We start from the raw sequence: 16,739 nt of genomic DNA, 5'->3' as shown, positions 1-16,739 counted from the left end.
CAGTCATTCCGACATGACAGATCAGAATGGCACAGAAGGAGCAATTTTGGTGTTTCAAGTTAATAATACGAAAGATTGGCCCTCTACGACACATTATGTTAAAAATGCACCTTATAGCCACATTCAAATAAGGTTCTTATTTAGATCAGAAAGATTAACAACTCTGATAAAGTCATTCCAAACTATGAGACACCCATTTGCAAAATACAAGTTTAAATTTGTAATACATTCATAAGATTGGTTAAGGCATCAGAGTATATTGCTTTGCCTTCCACACATTTTTTTATTCACAAATAAAAAGCATGTATTTTAGCTCTAACAGAATCAGTTAAGGTGACAACCAAGCTTAGAAAAAAAATGACCATATTCAAGTATTCAGCCCCTTCCACTTACAACTCAAGTCTTTCAAAAGCAAGGAAATTGAGTTAAAACATATGCTACCTCTAGCTGCATGTTCCTATGCTTTTCCTCTAGATGCAACACTTAAAAGAAGGCATTAGTCTCTACACTGATTTCTGCTTTGCTTCTACAATGCCTTTTTCTTCACTTTTATACAGCCTTTATGTTACTTCACCTTGGGAAAAAGGAAACTGCATTTTGCAAATAACTTTGAAAAGCGCTGCCTATTCTGTAGAAGACATAAAAATTTGCTTTATTCTTTTACCTATAGAAAGATTTATGAAATACAGTAGAAAGATGGATTCAACCACAAGGCAGACAGCTGGTTTCCAAACCCCAGAAAATTTCTGAGGTGTTCAAAGCTGAGGTTTTTGTTCAGTCAGTTACAGAAATAAGGGCCAGCCATGAAAATTAGATCTCCAGTTAGATTTGGAAACATTCACTTCCCACTAAAGTTCAGGCGTTCTGATCTGCGTTTAGATCCCTATCTGCTACAAAGACTACATTAATTTAATGTGTTAGAACAAGAAAAATTCATTCTTGCCACAGACATTAAAAAAATAAAATTCAAAGACAAACCATTCTTCAAAGGAAACAAGGGCCCCATCTGCTGATGTTTAAATGTACTACATTAACACACGCACTAAGTGCTACCACAGATAAGAGAGGTATTGAAATGAATCGCAAAGACAAATCACCATATTAACTGTGCTGCATTCTTCTGGTATTTTTTTTAATAGGTAAAATAAAGTTTTTAGGCCCTTGGGTCAATCAGCTTCCACTGATGAGGAGAACTTTGTCTGTGAAAAACACTGGGAGACTAGGAAGGAAAATCCGGCAGGAACCTGAATTTGCACAGCAATAAAATAACGGAGTATCGCCAGTCCAACATATAGCAAAATAAAATTATATCTACACACATACAATGAACAGTTATAGAAAATAAGAAAATATTACTATTTAAATCTCACCCAAGAAGTTAAAATTAGAAACTATCAAAATGTCCAAAAACACGACAGAGAAATTAAAGCAGAACTTTAAGAGCAACAATGAAAGCAGGCAGCCGGGAAATGTAAGTGTCAAACTTTTCTAAAGTGTAAAACATCTTGTTGAAAAGTGTAATAGTTGTTTATTGAGAGTTCCTGAAACTAAGCCCTGTTTTGTTTACAGAAACCCCACACACAGCAGATTTCACATTATCTTATGGCAAAAATTGGCAGGGAGCGTAATGAAAATAAAAAAAAATGTCCTTACTATGAATAAGAATATTCCAACCCTTTTATCGACAAAGAGCTGGCAGCTGAATTTATCATCTTATATTCTGCATATTCTGCAATAAAAAAAGTGTATAATTTAAGAAGTAGCAAACCAGTTTTGTTTACATGGCTACACCACAGAAAAGGGTCATTCTGATATACCTGGATGAAGCATGTGCCTGGCCCTCCTCCCCAAGCCTAGCAGCATGGCAAATGAACCTCTGATTAAAGCTGAAAAAAGCACTAAAGAAATTTGCTTCTGTTCTTCTCTTCTGACCTAGCCAGAACTGCAGCCAAAGCAAGCTAGGTGTTTGTTTATACGAGCTGTCCTACTCCCCAGAATTGTAACTCTACTGTGGAGAGTTCTGGCGTTTGCTTTATCCTACCTAAATGACTTTCTGTACCATAGATCTTGTTTTCATGTATGATGCTGAAGGTCACCGCTGGGCCAGACAGTAAGTGCTACAGGACAAAATCCCACGAATCATTAACTCCCTCAGGAAATAAGAAATGTACAATATATTCCTAGTGAATACTCTAATGTAATGATAAGAGCTGTGCAAATGTACTAAACATGCACACATCTTAAAAAATTCTTAGTCTTCACTACTGAAAGCCTATGAAACTTGAAATGATTTCCAGCTGGGCAGTGGTCAGAAGGCAATATGAAAAACATCTCACTGCATGGATAAAAACTATAATTAGAAACTCGGTGCTAGTGAATTCTTCAGTAAGCATGAGTATAATCCTCACAATAAACAACACTGGCCTGGCTTTTGACTGAGTAAGTTAAATTCTGAGTAGTCTGTGCATAGTTCCAAGATGTGCTACCAACACTAAAGGCACAAAACAAAACTATAAATAAAACTACTTTTTCAGAGCATAATTAGATCTAGTGTGGTTTTCCGGCACTTTCTTGTAACTGTATCGTTAGTAGAGTTCCTTCCATCAGCTTTTGTATTATAAACCTATCTAGAGATGTCTACAGTCTGATTATTGAAATGTACTTCAGACCGAAATATGTTAAACAAGAGATTTGTGCAGTGGAGTAACTAGATAACCTTGCCCACCTCAGAACAACAGAGCATAAGGCTAAGGTCCAGTTCCTAAAAATGAAATTTACCATTTACTTTAACACTAGCATTTTCAGAAGTTTTTTTACAAAATGTGCTTTTTTGGCCACGTGGTTATTTGGTTGATCATTAGCACTCATAAAAGAGGAAAACAATTAAAAGATGTCAGAAATCAGCCTGTTCAAAAAAGCACCTGGGAAAAAATACGAGCATTCTCATTCTTGATCACAGATAACACCAAGTAACTTTACTATCCCCCTTCATTAGATCAGACATCAATCTCCAATGTGATAATATATGTTGGGAAAAGTAATCATATCTGCATCAGTTGTAAGTACATTAGAAACAAAGCTGCTGCAACTAGATGTTGTCAAAGGTGAACCTGCCACTTTCAGTGACGCCACATGTTACAGGGTGAGCTGATCCCACTGGTTACTGCTGTTGAAAAAGGAAAAGCTCAACTTTGCCATCTGCTCACAACTGTGTGCTCCTCACCACGCACTTCTGTCTCCTGCCTCTGGCGCTTCCTGGACCTGAGCTCTTTCAGCTATGTGAAACAGTGGAAAGCTGACCCAGCAAGCAAAGCGGATAGAATAGAATCAGGCTACGAAATCAAGTCTAGCAGAGTTTTCCAGGCGCCAGAGCCTGTGCAAGGAGGGGGCAGGACTTCATAACTAGGAGGAAGCCTGGGAAGGTGAAGGCAACTTCCCTTTTTGGCAGCGATAGCAAAGCTGGGATTATAATTTGATCCTGAATTTCGCAGCTGTGTTTCTGCATTTCTGGAGCATTCAGAAACCAACGTATTTTGAATAGTGCCCTGACCCAAACACTCTGTTGTCACTCCTTCACAGACATGCCAGTGTTTCGCTTTGGGGTTTGTACATCTGCCTGGGAATTTAGAATTATCTCACTGAACAGTAGATGAAGAATAAAACTGGCTAGGAATGATAATGTTTAGTAAGTACTTACTCCAACTGCAATATTACAGTCTAAATAACTTTCTAAAAAAGCAAGAATCCGGGATCTTGCCTTCATAAATGCTTCAGGCAAACACTACGAAGTCCAAAACCAGGTACAGGCCCAAGTTAACATATGTTTCGGTCTCATTGACTTCTATGGTGTGAAACATCTAACAAAGACCCATTTGAAAAGAACAGCGTTAGGACCTACTTATGTCCCAAGCACCACAGATGAACCAACAACTCAAGTAGCTGGCTCTTACAATGCTTTTCTTGAGCAAACACAATATACATCACACTACATATATACAGCTACCTTGTAAATCTCAGGTACTTCCATTGGGATCATGCATTTCCAAAGGCAAGTAGTTACAATCCTGATAAGCAAATCCCTGCTTTTTATTGCCTTGGAAGACCTCTTTTTAAAGTAATGCAATGACTTGCTTGTAATTCCTTAGTATTTTAAACTGACATAAATTTCAGCACGGTTTGCCTTTTTTTTTTTTTTTTTTTTTTTTTTACATGCACACACAGTTTTATACGACATTTCTAACAACTGCCCCCTTTCTACTTTGTTTTGCCTTTTGAAAAGTCAGTTAACATTCTCTGAGGAAGATGTAATATTAAATAAAAATAAATACATACTTTGGGTAAACAGAAAATGAGAGCTGTAGCTCAGCAGAACAAAAGAGAATTTTGAAAATTTGTTGAAATACTTCATGAACGTTTTTTAACAATTCCTGATTTATATTTTGATCAGTTGAACGATTTTTTTTCTCCTCTTTTCTGCCTTTCTCAACCCATCATACCACAATTTAGCTTTATAAGGGAAAACACAGTATTCCAGAAATCTGATTGGCAGACATAAAGGCTGGCAGACACAGAGCGTGTCTTTTTGATTTAATAATGACGACTTACATCGTTGTTTTGAAAGACCCATGAAACAGAATGGAACTCTCCTTTCAAACCTAATATTTCTATACCACTGCTTATGTTTGGAAGAAGGAGCTCTATCTTGGCTGCTTTTGGTCTCTTTTGGAGGCATCTATTGATGCTTACAAACATGTTAATGAACAGCATTGTAGTGCTGAAAGTACTGGATATGAGGCTTTTTTGGAGTTTATTAATACTTCTCTTTCATCAGCCAGAGGAGATGCTGTAATGTGACACCTGAAAGTGTGTTGTCTCTGAAGTGCTCCCAGTCACTGCTGGACCACAGAGCAACCCAAGGGGCTGAAATGAACATCATCACAAATAACACTTACACAGACTTTGCAAACACATAAAATGGAAAATGCTGAGACTGAAGTTACAGGATAAAAGGAGTTTTTCCATTACTTCTGTCTTTAGTTAGGACCTTACCCAGAGTTTTCATGTCTTAAGTATGGTACACTATTTGCCATATGTATATATGCCTCGGTATCATTAAAAAGTAAAGTTACCCTTTATTTATCAATAGTTTTATAACTTCATGTCCTGGGACATGCGTGGTTTCCTTCCAGACACAGAGAACATTGTGCACAGTGCACTGTGGAGCTGTAAAGTCTAAACAAAACCAACAGCAATAATAAATAGGAAAAAAATAGATATCAAACACACAACTAAAAAACCACTAACTTCCTTTTGATAGGGATGTTGAGTTTGAGACTCCAGGTGTGTATGGAGATGTGTGATATTAGTCTCCCTTACCTTCTAAGAACTTCAGGTACACCACTGAAACACTTGAAAAAGTATTTTGTCCCTGTATCAGCAATTTCATCCAAATGTTTCCCTTCCCAGGGAACCGTAACTATTGTTTAGGTGATGGCTGGGTGGGAGCTTTCTACCACTCAAAAGGTATCTCATCTCTTACTATGAAATGACCCTTAAAATTGTTATTGCATTAGATTATAATTGTGGTGTATTTAGCTGTGAAATTGCATGGACATTTTTGTGCCTCTACATTTCTAAGTACTCTCCCTACTTGTTAAGTCAAACAGCATTTTGTTTTCAGTGTTCAGTGCTGGCTATCCACGGAGACAGAGGCATGCATGCACATGCACACTGTCTCTCTGCTCTTTCACAGAGAATTTAAGTCTGCTTCTTCTTGGGTTTTGTTCTCTTTCAGACCAAGGCTCTCTGTTCTTTCCATATAGAGGAAACCTTGCAATAACAAATAACTCTGTCCAATAACCTAACTATAATAGAAGTATGCTCAGAGGAAATTGATAGTGTTGCCAACTCTCATTATCTTCCTATGAATCTTGTGATATTTGCTATTTTTCTTAAAGCCCTGACTGCTGAAATCATATGAATAAATGTGAATCTGAGCTTCCATTAAAAAAGTGTCTAGATTTCTCAAACATGAAGTAAAACGTGGAAATATGAACTGAATGTACTCAAAAGGGCTAGAAACACCCAAAGGTAAATTTAAAACAAACAGACAGAGGTGTTAAAGTACATCATAGTTTTAATATAATTTCTTAATTTCAACTCAATTCCGAACACTTGGATTTCACAAGTAGTACAAATTGGCTAAAATCCTCAGATAAATGCTGGACCGTATAAAGTAAGGAACAAGCAAGGGCAAGAAGAGGGAGGAACTCTCCCACTTAGGACATGAATCAGCTCCCCAGAAGAGTGTTTCTCACCCAGAGTTGGAGTAGTAGCACTGAAGAGAGCTTCATTGCCAAGTCCATCTTTGTAACCCATGCCTGCTGTACCTCTCCCCCAAGGGATGCTATGCTTCAAGATCTGGGGCTTTGAACTATTCAAAAAGGATTTACTATTTTGTACATCCAGATATTTCTTATTGTCTACGGATCCTACAAGTAAAGGATGTGGTTACTTCAGAAGGACCAAAAATTTCTCTCTGTGCAAGTAAGTAAACTTAAGTTTTATTTTAATGGCTATAACAAAAAACCTTACATTGGTTGTGAGCCAGTTTGTAATGGAGACTCCCACAGCAATACAGAGAACTGTTCACAAGGGTTGTCATGAACACAGGATCTGGTACTCAGAGAGGATATTGGTTTTTCCCATGCAGAATTATTTTTTAAAAGTAATTAATAATATATTTAACATAAATGAAGAAAAAAAAATCCAGTAACCCACTAAGCTTGCAGTTTAAGCCACAAAAAGGACATAGATGCAAAAGATGCTGGAATGACTGATATTTAGGAAAAGAAAGAAGCATTTTCTTATAATTAATTTTTACTTGACTTTGTACACAGAGAAGAATGGAATGATGTGCTTAGAGTACAATGACTCACAGATCTATAGCCACAATCCTAGCCTCTCTGCCAGTATATCGGCATCCTTCCCTTTGCTCTGGAGGTGCAAGAAGGCAGTCTGGTCCTCAGCTACACCTCTTCATAATATTAACATGAGAGAATTTACCCTATCTCACACAAACTCAGATTTAGCGGGAGACAGGTCATGCTTCCTCCACTCTATTTCAGGGAATCTTATTAGTCTACAATACATATTTTTTCAAGTAAATTCAATAACTACAGAGAGGGAGAAAAACTAACAGAAAATATCTTACCAGATGGAGAAAATTGAAACATTACCCTTGTTTCTTTGCCAGCACAGATCCATTCTGACAGGTTGGAAATGATTTATGGTTGGGGGGGGGGGGGGGGGGGCACAACCGAGGAAGAGAGTGTGGGGAGAAGGAAACATACTTACACTAGCAGAGATATTATTAATTGCTGTACAGTGTTCAAATCTTTGCATTGTTTTGCATGCAATTAGTTACAAGGCTTACATATGCAGCAATGTTTGCATGCAGATCTCTGCATGAGACAAATAAACCTCAAGAATATGATGCATGTTAGAAATTGCTTTCAAACCACTGTAGAAGACACTGTGGTAAAGGAATGATACAATACGGCAACTCAAAAGCTGCATTCAAGGAAACAGATTACCTTTGAATATATGAATAGGTAAATACTATAGCACGTCCATGATTAATAATAATCATTACTATTTTAATATATAAAACATTATGGATATTGCTACCCAGCAGCGATCAGGCAGATATCTAGTCTTTGTAAATTAAAACTAGATATTTTTCTGTATCTAATTGATTTTTACATTACATTAGGCAGCCAAGGCTGCAACCTTCCATGACATAGTATCTAAATAAACATTTATTAAAATATTTTAATTAGAATGAGGAAAAATATTGTTTCCAATTATGTTTTCAGAAAGAAAAAAAATCAGACCTATTAAGAATTAATGTAAACATAACTGTAACATAACATTTAAAGGCAATAATTAAGCCACATGATTTATATAATGTGAGATTTCTAATTCCTAAACTTTTATAAAAAGGACTACTTATACTTATGTATTTCTTGCCTCTTGCATCTCATGGCTTTGATCTTGAAAAATAATAACAAGGGACACTGTAAAATGAGAACAGCGATTTTACAAACTCAGGCATATCTGTGTTGAGCAGAATTTATCTTATAGATGCACAAGACTTAATGGTCATTAATAACATTCCTCTGCCAGGGCAGGAGTGCTTCTTACTCTAAAATGCTGAGGTGCTTTGTCTGGTCTAGCTGCAAATGTCCCAGGTGACTGGCCTTCTATCATTTCCCTTGGAATACTAACCAGGCAAAAACTTATTCCCAGGGGATTGGGCAGGGATTGTTAGAGTCTCTAAATGACTTATAATTTTTTGCTATATACACGCATATACCTATGTGCACTGATATTTTGGCTCCCTCTATTCTTTTTTATGGAACAGTGAGTATCAGATCCTGACATGATTTAACACAGGGAGATTGAGTCAGGCACAGTACACTGGTATAATCTGTAGTTTATAGTGCTGATAAGTTGTCATGCCTTATTGAAGACATACATTTCTTGATAGTATAGTTCCACACCACCAGATATATACACATGAAGGGGAATTAGTTTATACCTCACAAACCAGGCAAGACTTGGTGTGGAAGTGAGGACAGCATCTTCTTTGCTTCAGCCAGGAGCTGGCAATCACATGACTGTCACTGCAGGGAAACAACCAGGGGATCTTCTACACCTTTTAGTTTAAGACATTATCACTTACCAAGAGCTGCTGGAAGAGTTTCTGGCTGCCATGTAAAAATTGGGTCACTGTGACATTGATATCATCTTGTGGAGACACTAAAGGTTCTACAAAAGTGACTTGTTAATGAAGATGGGGTTCCTGCATTTTTTTAAAGCAGTAAATAAATCCTGGCCAAAAGAAAGAGCTTTTTAAGTGGGCATTTCACTCATAAATGTATGCCATGCAAACAGAAACGGAGGCTTCTGAGGAAAACAGGCTGACACAGCCGTATCAGTTGTTCGTCTTTCTCTTGATGACTTTTCACCAGTTTGAAGCAAATCTCAAAGTACTGGGATTGGTAAATGAGAGCAAGAATATGCCATTTCAGTCTTCTCTGGGAGTCAAACATGCAAATATAGTGCAAGACCTAACAACTCGGGTCATACCTTTTAACAATACATATACTTCTGCAAAGTAAATGAATATAGAGGCCTTTATCAGACAAAATTTTGACAGTTTTACTCAATTGCTTATTACCTTAACAATTCTTCCCTTATGAGCATTGCCACCTGTTAATTAGTGCCTTCATTTCCTCTCCAGAAATTTCCTTTTTGAGAGACTGCAGCTGTTTCTAGGTATCTCCATAAAGGGCTCTATTTTTGTGCCCTTCATTGTAGAAGTATTCATGGAGGGGGGGAAAAAAAAAGAGAAGGAAAAAATCTACCCCTGATCTAGACCTTCCAGAGGTGGACAAGGATGGTAGAAAGGAACTCATTGTCAGACAAATATCTTGGAGATGTAAATATCTTCCCTGGATAAACAGAGTATCCTCAAATACAAATGTGTCTTATCCACCTCCTTCTTCAGCTCCGGGAGGCTAGTCCCTGTCATTTGTCATAATGTTTGTGTTGTCATTGACTTTCTCTCCCTTCCTTTTCTATCAAATGTTTCTGCAAGTCTGTAACATACCAGCCATAAAAATCAAGTATTTTTTTTGACAGACTACAAGAGTGCTGTCCTGCTGGCACCCTTCCATTGCAGCTCCAGTTTCAATCGCTGCAGCATTACCACATAAAGCGGAGACCATGAATACACCATCTCCACTCTCCCTGCCATTCATTTTTAGGGCTCACCCAAAATGTCCATGGAGTCTAGACTCACTTCTAGTCTACACCTTACTACAATCTACCAATACTGGAAGAGCTGATACCCTCTTTGTTCTCTCTTAAAAAACCCCAAATAATAAAAAAAACCACCCACAAATCATTATGTCTTCTTCAAAGCCAGTATTTCACAACACAACATAGCTACAGTTAGTAAATTCAAGTTTAGTTTCTTAAATTAGTAAGCACCTAGATTTTAAATACTAAGTGCTCAGCTCTTAGAGAACATTTAACAGCTTAACTTCAGACACTTGTTTATTAAAATCTTAGTTTTGGCTCTCTTTCACATATTTCACTTACCCAAATATCATAACTTACTCAGCACAGAATGCCTCTAATATCTTCATACCATTCTGTGTAACAGATCCCTATATTGCCTTTGCATCTAACATTACATATATAATCCTGTAAACGTCGTCACAGGAGGAGGGGGTAGGATTCAGGCACTATCATCCAGCATAAAAGGAAAGATAAAAAAACCTTGACACTTCTGAAGTGTTTTTTAATTATAATTTATTTTAATTAACATTTGCTATTTTACAAATGTTTTACTGTAAGCATATATTCTAAATGTTCTATGTTTAATCTAAGACTAAATTCTGTTTGACTTTTTTTTAATGTTCTACATCAGAGGCATCAGAGTCAGAGTCCTTGCAGATTTTAAAGATTGAAACTCTGCTGGGGCTCAGAGATACTAATATCCATTTCCCTGAGTTAGCAGCGATGGACTTGAACATACCTTCTTGTGATGGAACTTGCAGTATGTGTCATTTTTTGCATGTTTATTTTTAAGGCAGTTACAGTAAGAGAGATTCATTTTGGCACTCATGTTATCCTCATTTTTACCACAGTAGTAACACTTACTTGGAATTTCCAGCAAGAAACCCCCTCCAAGTTTTCAGGACTTTTATTTTCATACTTACCACATTACTTCTAAGTATTGCTGTACTAGATAAAGATTTGTGAGCCATTGTGTTTAGCAGCTCCCTTCCAAGTGAATTACACATCTCTTACCCACAATCATGCAGAAGCAAAAGCTCAGAAATAACAAATACACTGTGCAGTGGCATTTTTGCCAGCCACGGGCTTCTCAGAACTGTACAATTTCCCAAGTGATTGCACTGTCATTATAATAGGTAATCATTAGATTTATCTTTTATATAATTTGTAACATCTTATAGTATTATACGTGCATTTATGTAGCCTCATTACTGCCAGGAGTCCTCTTTAACTGAGATGATAAGTAAATAAAGTAGAAATTACACACCAACAGGAACCTGGAATATGGTGTTTTACTGTATGTCTGAGAGCTCCCTTTAGCAAAGCTAATCTGCACAGCAGTCACCATTATTTCTACCTCAGTGAGCACTTCCTAATTGCTGTGTTATTGCTTGTGAAGAAAATATATTATTGAAGTCCACAACTTATGACTTGTTGCACATCTATACATGGAAGGAAAAAATCTTCTCATTTCATCAGACCTAATAGGTTTTGAACAGGATGATCAGCTGAGCCTGTTTTTCTCTTGCGGATCTGTTCATTACCATTTCATAATGTCAGTGGCTCCTTCTAACAGTCAAGATGCATTCATAATTTATTCAGAAACCTGAAAACATTACTAAACCAAATCTACTTAATTCTCTATGAATCAGCTCAGACCTATTTTGGTAGCGATTTGTAATGAACAACAATTATAAGCCCAAAGGAATCAGTATTCCTTTTTAGCTGTTAATGTTTTATACCCAGTTATTGGTCCACTGCCAGATAATGATCCATGGAGCATTAGAACTGTATATTAATATTATCTTTACGAATGCAATAATACTCAGTGGAGGATAAAGTTTTGATGAACTCCTCTTGTGTGCAAGTTAAAGCTCTGCGTTGTTGGAGAAAAAGTCAGCATTAGCACTTTGTTCTGATGGGACTGCTAAGAATAGGGTGACCTTCAAAATTTGGCAATATAATCAAAATGGCAAACAGCAGCTACTGAAATTAACACAGAAAATAACTTCACGATTTTTTCATGTTCAGAATTACTAAGATGCCACAGATATGCAGAAAGCAGGTCTTACAAAAGGATTTTAGGAGACAACAGAATATTCTGCATTCTTCCAGTTAAAAGTAACAATGATGACACCTACCTCCTTCAGTGAGCAAGCCAACACACAAGAATTCCTGAAAAGATGATGAGCTTTCATTCACTCATGGCCAGATTGTACTATTTCTGTCTTGTTCTGAATACTGAGTATTACTTACTCTTACAGTATGTCTGGGGTAAGATATACGAATCATTTTAAGATATGCATCCCATAGATTCTACCTGGGTATAATACTGTGCATTTATCCTCAGAATAAATTGCCATTTTTAAGTGGTCTTAATACATAGCTAAGATGTGGCTGCATACAGAAAATGAAAATGCCAAACCCAACTCATGCAACCTATAGTGGCTTCTGCGCAAAATGAAGAGTTTTGGAAAGTGAGAAGAACGGCATCTAATAAACATTTCAGAGAGAACACTGACATGTTGATTATGTTAATAATGGCAGGGTTTTAGTACACTGAGAAACAGTTTACATTTAGATTATTGATGCTCCTTGCTAAAGACCTCACTACTCAGATTTGACTCCTGACTAGTGTATGTCATTCCCAAGTACCCTGCATCACAACACGCATGAAGCTGAGTGGATGTTTTTATTTGTTTCTATCATCAAGACCCCCGAGAACTGTGGAAACTAAGAAGTCATTCAAGAGTTGAGCTACCACTTAAAGCCCTGTTTGGTTTTTTTTCAAAATATGTGGCCTGTTTCTATTGTCACCTGGAATTAATATGCAATAGAGAGAACAGACCAATATATTTGTCAGCACTAGAGACAAGCCATAAAATGTCCACAGTCAAAAGCAGCTCAGATCAAGGACAAGGGTGCATCCTTTCCAAAGCACCAAAAGACCTAGAGGCCCTTTAATTGGATCTCTAAAACACCTGGGCATCTAATTGCCATTGTCTGTGACGACAGTTAGGATCCTGGGTGTTTTTAAAAACTCCACTAGGTGCCTCTACACCTTCAGGAGCTTAAATACCTTAAAAATTTTGCCATAAGGCCCTCAGCAGGTAGCTTCAACAGCCTCCCATGTTCTTTAGAAAAAGCAGAGAGAGATAAATAATGCTATGTTTTGATCAGAGCAGTTGCAAACATTCAGCGTGTTATGTATTCTTTTCCCTTTTACATGGAGAAGTTGATGACAGAGTCAGGTATTTCTTTGATGTAAAGCTGTTTATTTTCAAAAATATGTATGTCCTGTTCCCATGAACACAGTGGGGAAACAGCATTTGCTCAGTGTAGTATGCTGCTTTTTTCTAACCTATGCTGAAGGGTTGTTCCCTTCGAGCTTTCTTTCAGCATCATGTTAGAAGTATCTTCATTTTCCTGCCCATCCTCCCTCTGCCTCCGCCACACTGGCTCTGGTTGCTCTTTCCTGCATCCATAGCACTCAAATGTCCTCTTCCTCCTGCCCCACAAGGATGAATTTCCCAATTTTTTGGCCTTGTGCCTGGTCCACAATAAACTCCTTCCTGCACATAGCTCAGTTCCTGTATGGTCTAGCCTTAGCTTAGACTTTCAATGGTGTCTCAGCTGTCTTCCTACATAGCACTTTAATGGCTTCTTATGTTGATCCTAAATGAACGACAGCTCTTACACGTAGCAGCTTTCATCAACTCCCCACGTAATGTACTGAACAACAGGTAACCTAGGCCTCACATAAAACTATAGGTTGTGCTGCTTTTTAAAGATCTTATGATCTAAAAAGCTTTGGACCCAACACACTAAAGATTTCACTATTGGATTCACATTTCAAGGTATGTTTTAACAAAAAAACATCTCATTAAAAACTCACACGTTAGCATTTTAGATAATTTAGGACTTGCTGGAACAAATTTTACTCTGAATTACAACAACCAAGTTCCCTGCTACTTTAGTTCCTAACAATGACATTGTATCCTCATCTAAAGATATTCTGCAGCAGAAAAACAAATTGCTAGGAGAAAAAGTATCTGAACAAGGACACTCAAGTAAGAATATGGTGGGAAGGTGCAGCTCATTGCCCAGCGCTCCCTATAAACAGAGGGAGTATATAAATGAAAAGTACATACTCAGTCTGGAATGCATTTTGATCTATCTAAACATTAATAACACAAATAGAGGCATAGCCAAGTTTGTATTAGTGCTGCCAGTAGTACACGCAATGTAGCTAGTAACACAGACCATAGCAGTTTCTCTTAGAAGTGGGTTCACAGCCAGTCCAATCACAGACAGCTACAGTGAAAGTAACTGGAACCTCCTTCTTGCATTTCAAATTCTGCAATCAGTAAAAGCACCAGGCACTAAAAAAAGATAAATAAAACTCTCTTTTCTACCTGAGGCAAAAGCCAAAACTTGCTACTATAATACCCAAATGGAAATAATTAGTCCTTGGCTTTTCAAGTGGTAAAAGCAAATAGGTTCTTTTACGTGCAATTAAAACTATACCGCATACTGAATTCATTGCTATTGATAGTTGTAAGGATTTTCAGGCTGTAAGCGCAAGTTGCTAACAAAATACTGGTGATTACTACTCCACTCTAATATAGTATAAATAATGTCAGTAAAGATCATAAGGTTCCTTCATCCTTAGAAAGAACCTCAACAAGCAGAAAGCACCTTTCCTACGTACAGACTGCACTTGTTATGCCATTATGATACAATATCATAAAGCACCTTAAAAATATCCAGCATCTTTTTTAACAAGCTAACTTACTCCATGGAGAAAGATTAATTTTCATTTCCAAGGCATGTGAATATGACTGTTTTAAACAAGGGAACAGCACCTACACCACCTACCATAACTCTTCCTGCTTTGGAGTGTCCTTATCAAAAGTAACTCAGAAACCCCCCTGGCATTAATTGTTGTTATGCTTTTTTAAGGGCTGATCTGAACATCAGAGAGAAGCCTTTAAGTCTGAAGAAGCTTTTTGTTTGTTGATGTTTGGGCTCAGCATGACATCTACTTTTTTCTATGTCCTGCTTTTATTTTGAATGCAGGATAATAACCAAACTGTAGTTAGACCTGTATAATAAGTGAAAAATGCAAGGAGTTTAAACATCTTACCTCTCATTAGTGACATTCTAGCCAGCAAAACGAAAGGAATCACAAGCTGTAGTTAATTTTACTTCAGTTTAACCCTCCACTAGTTATCAAGTAATTTCATGAGGATATTTTCAAGAGGCAAGTCAAATAGACTACTTTACACGACGAAGACACATACAGCAGTAGGAGGTAACAAGGTTTATTCTTTCAAGTAGGCTTTTTTCCCCTCCCCTTTTGGAACCTGTCAGTAATTAAAACACTCATTGGCAATCTGGTGACAAGACACCTGAGCTTGATTTAATTATGATTGCTTTGGTTTTGAACCAAGAAGAACAGACTATATGGAGGTTCACATTGCCGTTTCTGTCATTCTTCCTGAGTATTTTGTCATGCAGGCAAGTAGTAGGAACAGAGAAGGAAAAAAACAGCTGACAGAAAAAGAACTGCCTTGAACAGGACATAAATATTTTGCAATGTCTGAAAAAAATGAAGATAAGAAAATTACTTGAAAATAATAATTTCATGGACAGAACTAACATATGCAAAGGCCCTGAAGACCAAACATTAAGGAAAAAGATTAAAATAAATGGTGATAGAGCAGTGTATCAAAACCAGTAAGGTCTGCAGCATGCTTGACACTGAATGAAAAGACAGAATTCGCTAGTGCTGGAAAAAAACAAAGAACAGGAGTCAATCACAGCCAAAATCCTTTCCCCAGTGATCAGCTACAATAAATTCAACAAGACACTGGGGAATTCCATCAAACAAAAATTGCGTATTTGCTGTATTCACACACAGTTTGGGGACCAAAAGGTAGCCACCATAAAGGAAACACAAGGGCAATTTTGCAAACAGTGCAATGAAATTGTCTCCTCAGAATCAGCAGAATTCTTAAATAACACCAAAGAAAAACCCCCCCACAATGTTATATTAAGGCAGAAGAAAGATAAAAAATTCTCTTTCTCTCTCTAATTTGAGGTCATCCTTCCCACCCTTAATTCATAGTTCTAGTTTAATAATCAGAGCTCAAAAACAGGGGCGGGGGGTGGAGGGGAGGGGAAGTGGTTATCTGAGACCTGGAAAGATTTCTATATAAAGAAGAACTAAAGTTTTGGGAAATACCTAATGATCAGATCTGGGGAGAAAGCAACTTTTCATTTCCAAAGTAACTTAGGCTTTGTCTATACTTCAGATGCAAAGACGTCTGATCCAATGGATAGATACTCTCACCTCAAAGGAGTGTGGCGTGGAGACTTTTCAGTGAGCTAAACCCAGACCCAGAAGTAAATACTGTATGGCAGTGCTGGTCCTGAGTTACTCTGTCCTAGTTTAAACCCAGGCTAGTGCACCTGCACAATACCACAGTGCTTTGCAAGAACATTGCAGGCCAGGAAATTCAGCAGAACGTCCACTGCAGCATCTATATGTTGCCACAGACACGTAATAGGTTATGTTCCATTGCTTTGTGATTAAATTTTAGCTCCTATGTGTCTAATGACACTGTTTACAAACGTGTGTGTTGAGACACAGACTGAATCCTAGAAAGAGTCTTCTGAAACATTCAGATTGGTCAGAACTTTTACTGATTTCTATGGATGAAAACCTCGCAGGCAAAGTTACCAGTTAAATACAAGACCCTTTACACAAACTCTTGGGCAATACCGGTCCAGCTAGAGCTGACTAGAAATGCAGTACTGACAATAAGGGAAGGGGAAATGCAAGGAGAGTAAACATATTGATGCAA

General features: G+C 37.5%; 1 long non-coding RNA gene across 6 annotated transcripts in view; it reads right to left on the bottom strand.

The window, feature by feature from the left end:
• The window catches only part of LOC114017630 (uncharacterized), a 520,469-nt gene that overhangs the window by 393,584 nt on the left and 110,146 nt on the right, over positions 1–16,739 (bottom strand). The gene's annotated exons all lie outside the window — the stretch shown is intronic.

This window comes from Falco cherrug, chromosome 12 (genome assembly GCF_023634085.1).
Source record: "Falco cherrug isolate bFalChe1 chromosome 12, bFalChe1.pri, whole genome shotgun sequence".
In the NCBI taxonomy this organism is placed as follows: Eukaryota; Metazoa; Chordata; class Aves; order Falconiformes; family Falconidae; genus Falco; species Falco cherrug.
The sequence above is the reverse complement of the archived record's forward strand: the minus strand, read 5'-3'. Positions and strand labels throughout refer to the sequence as shown.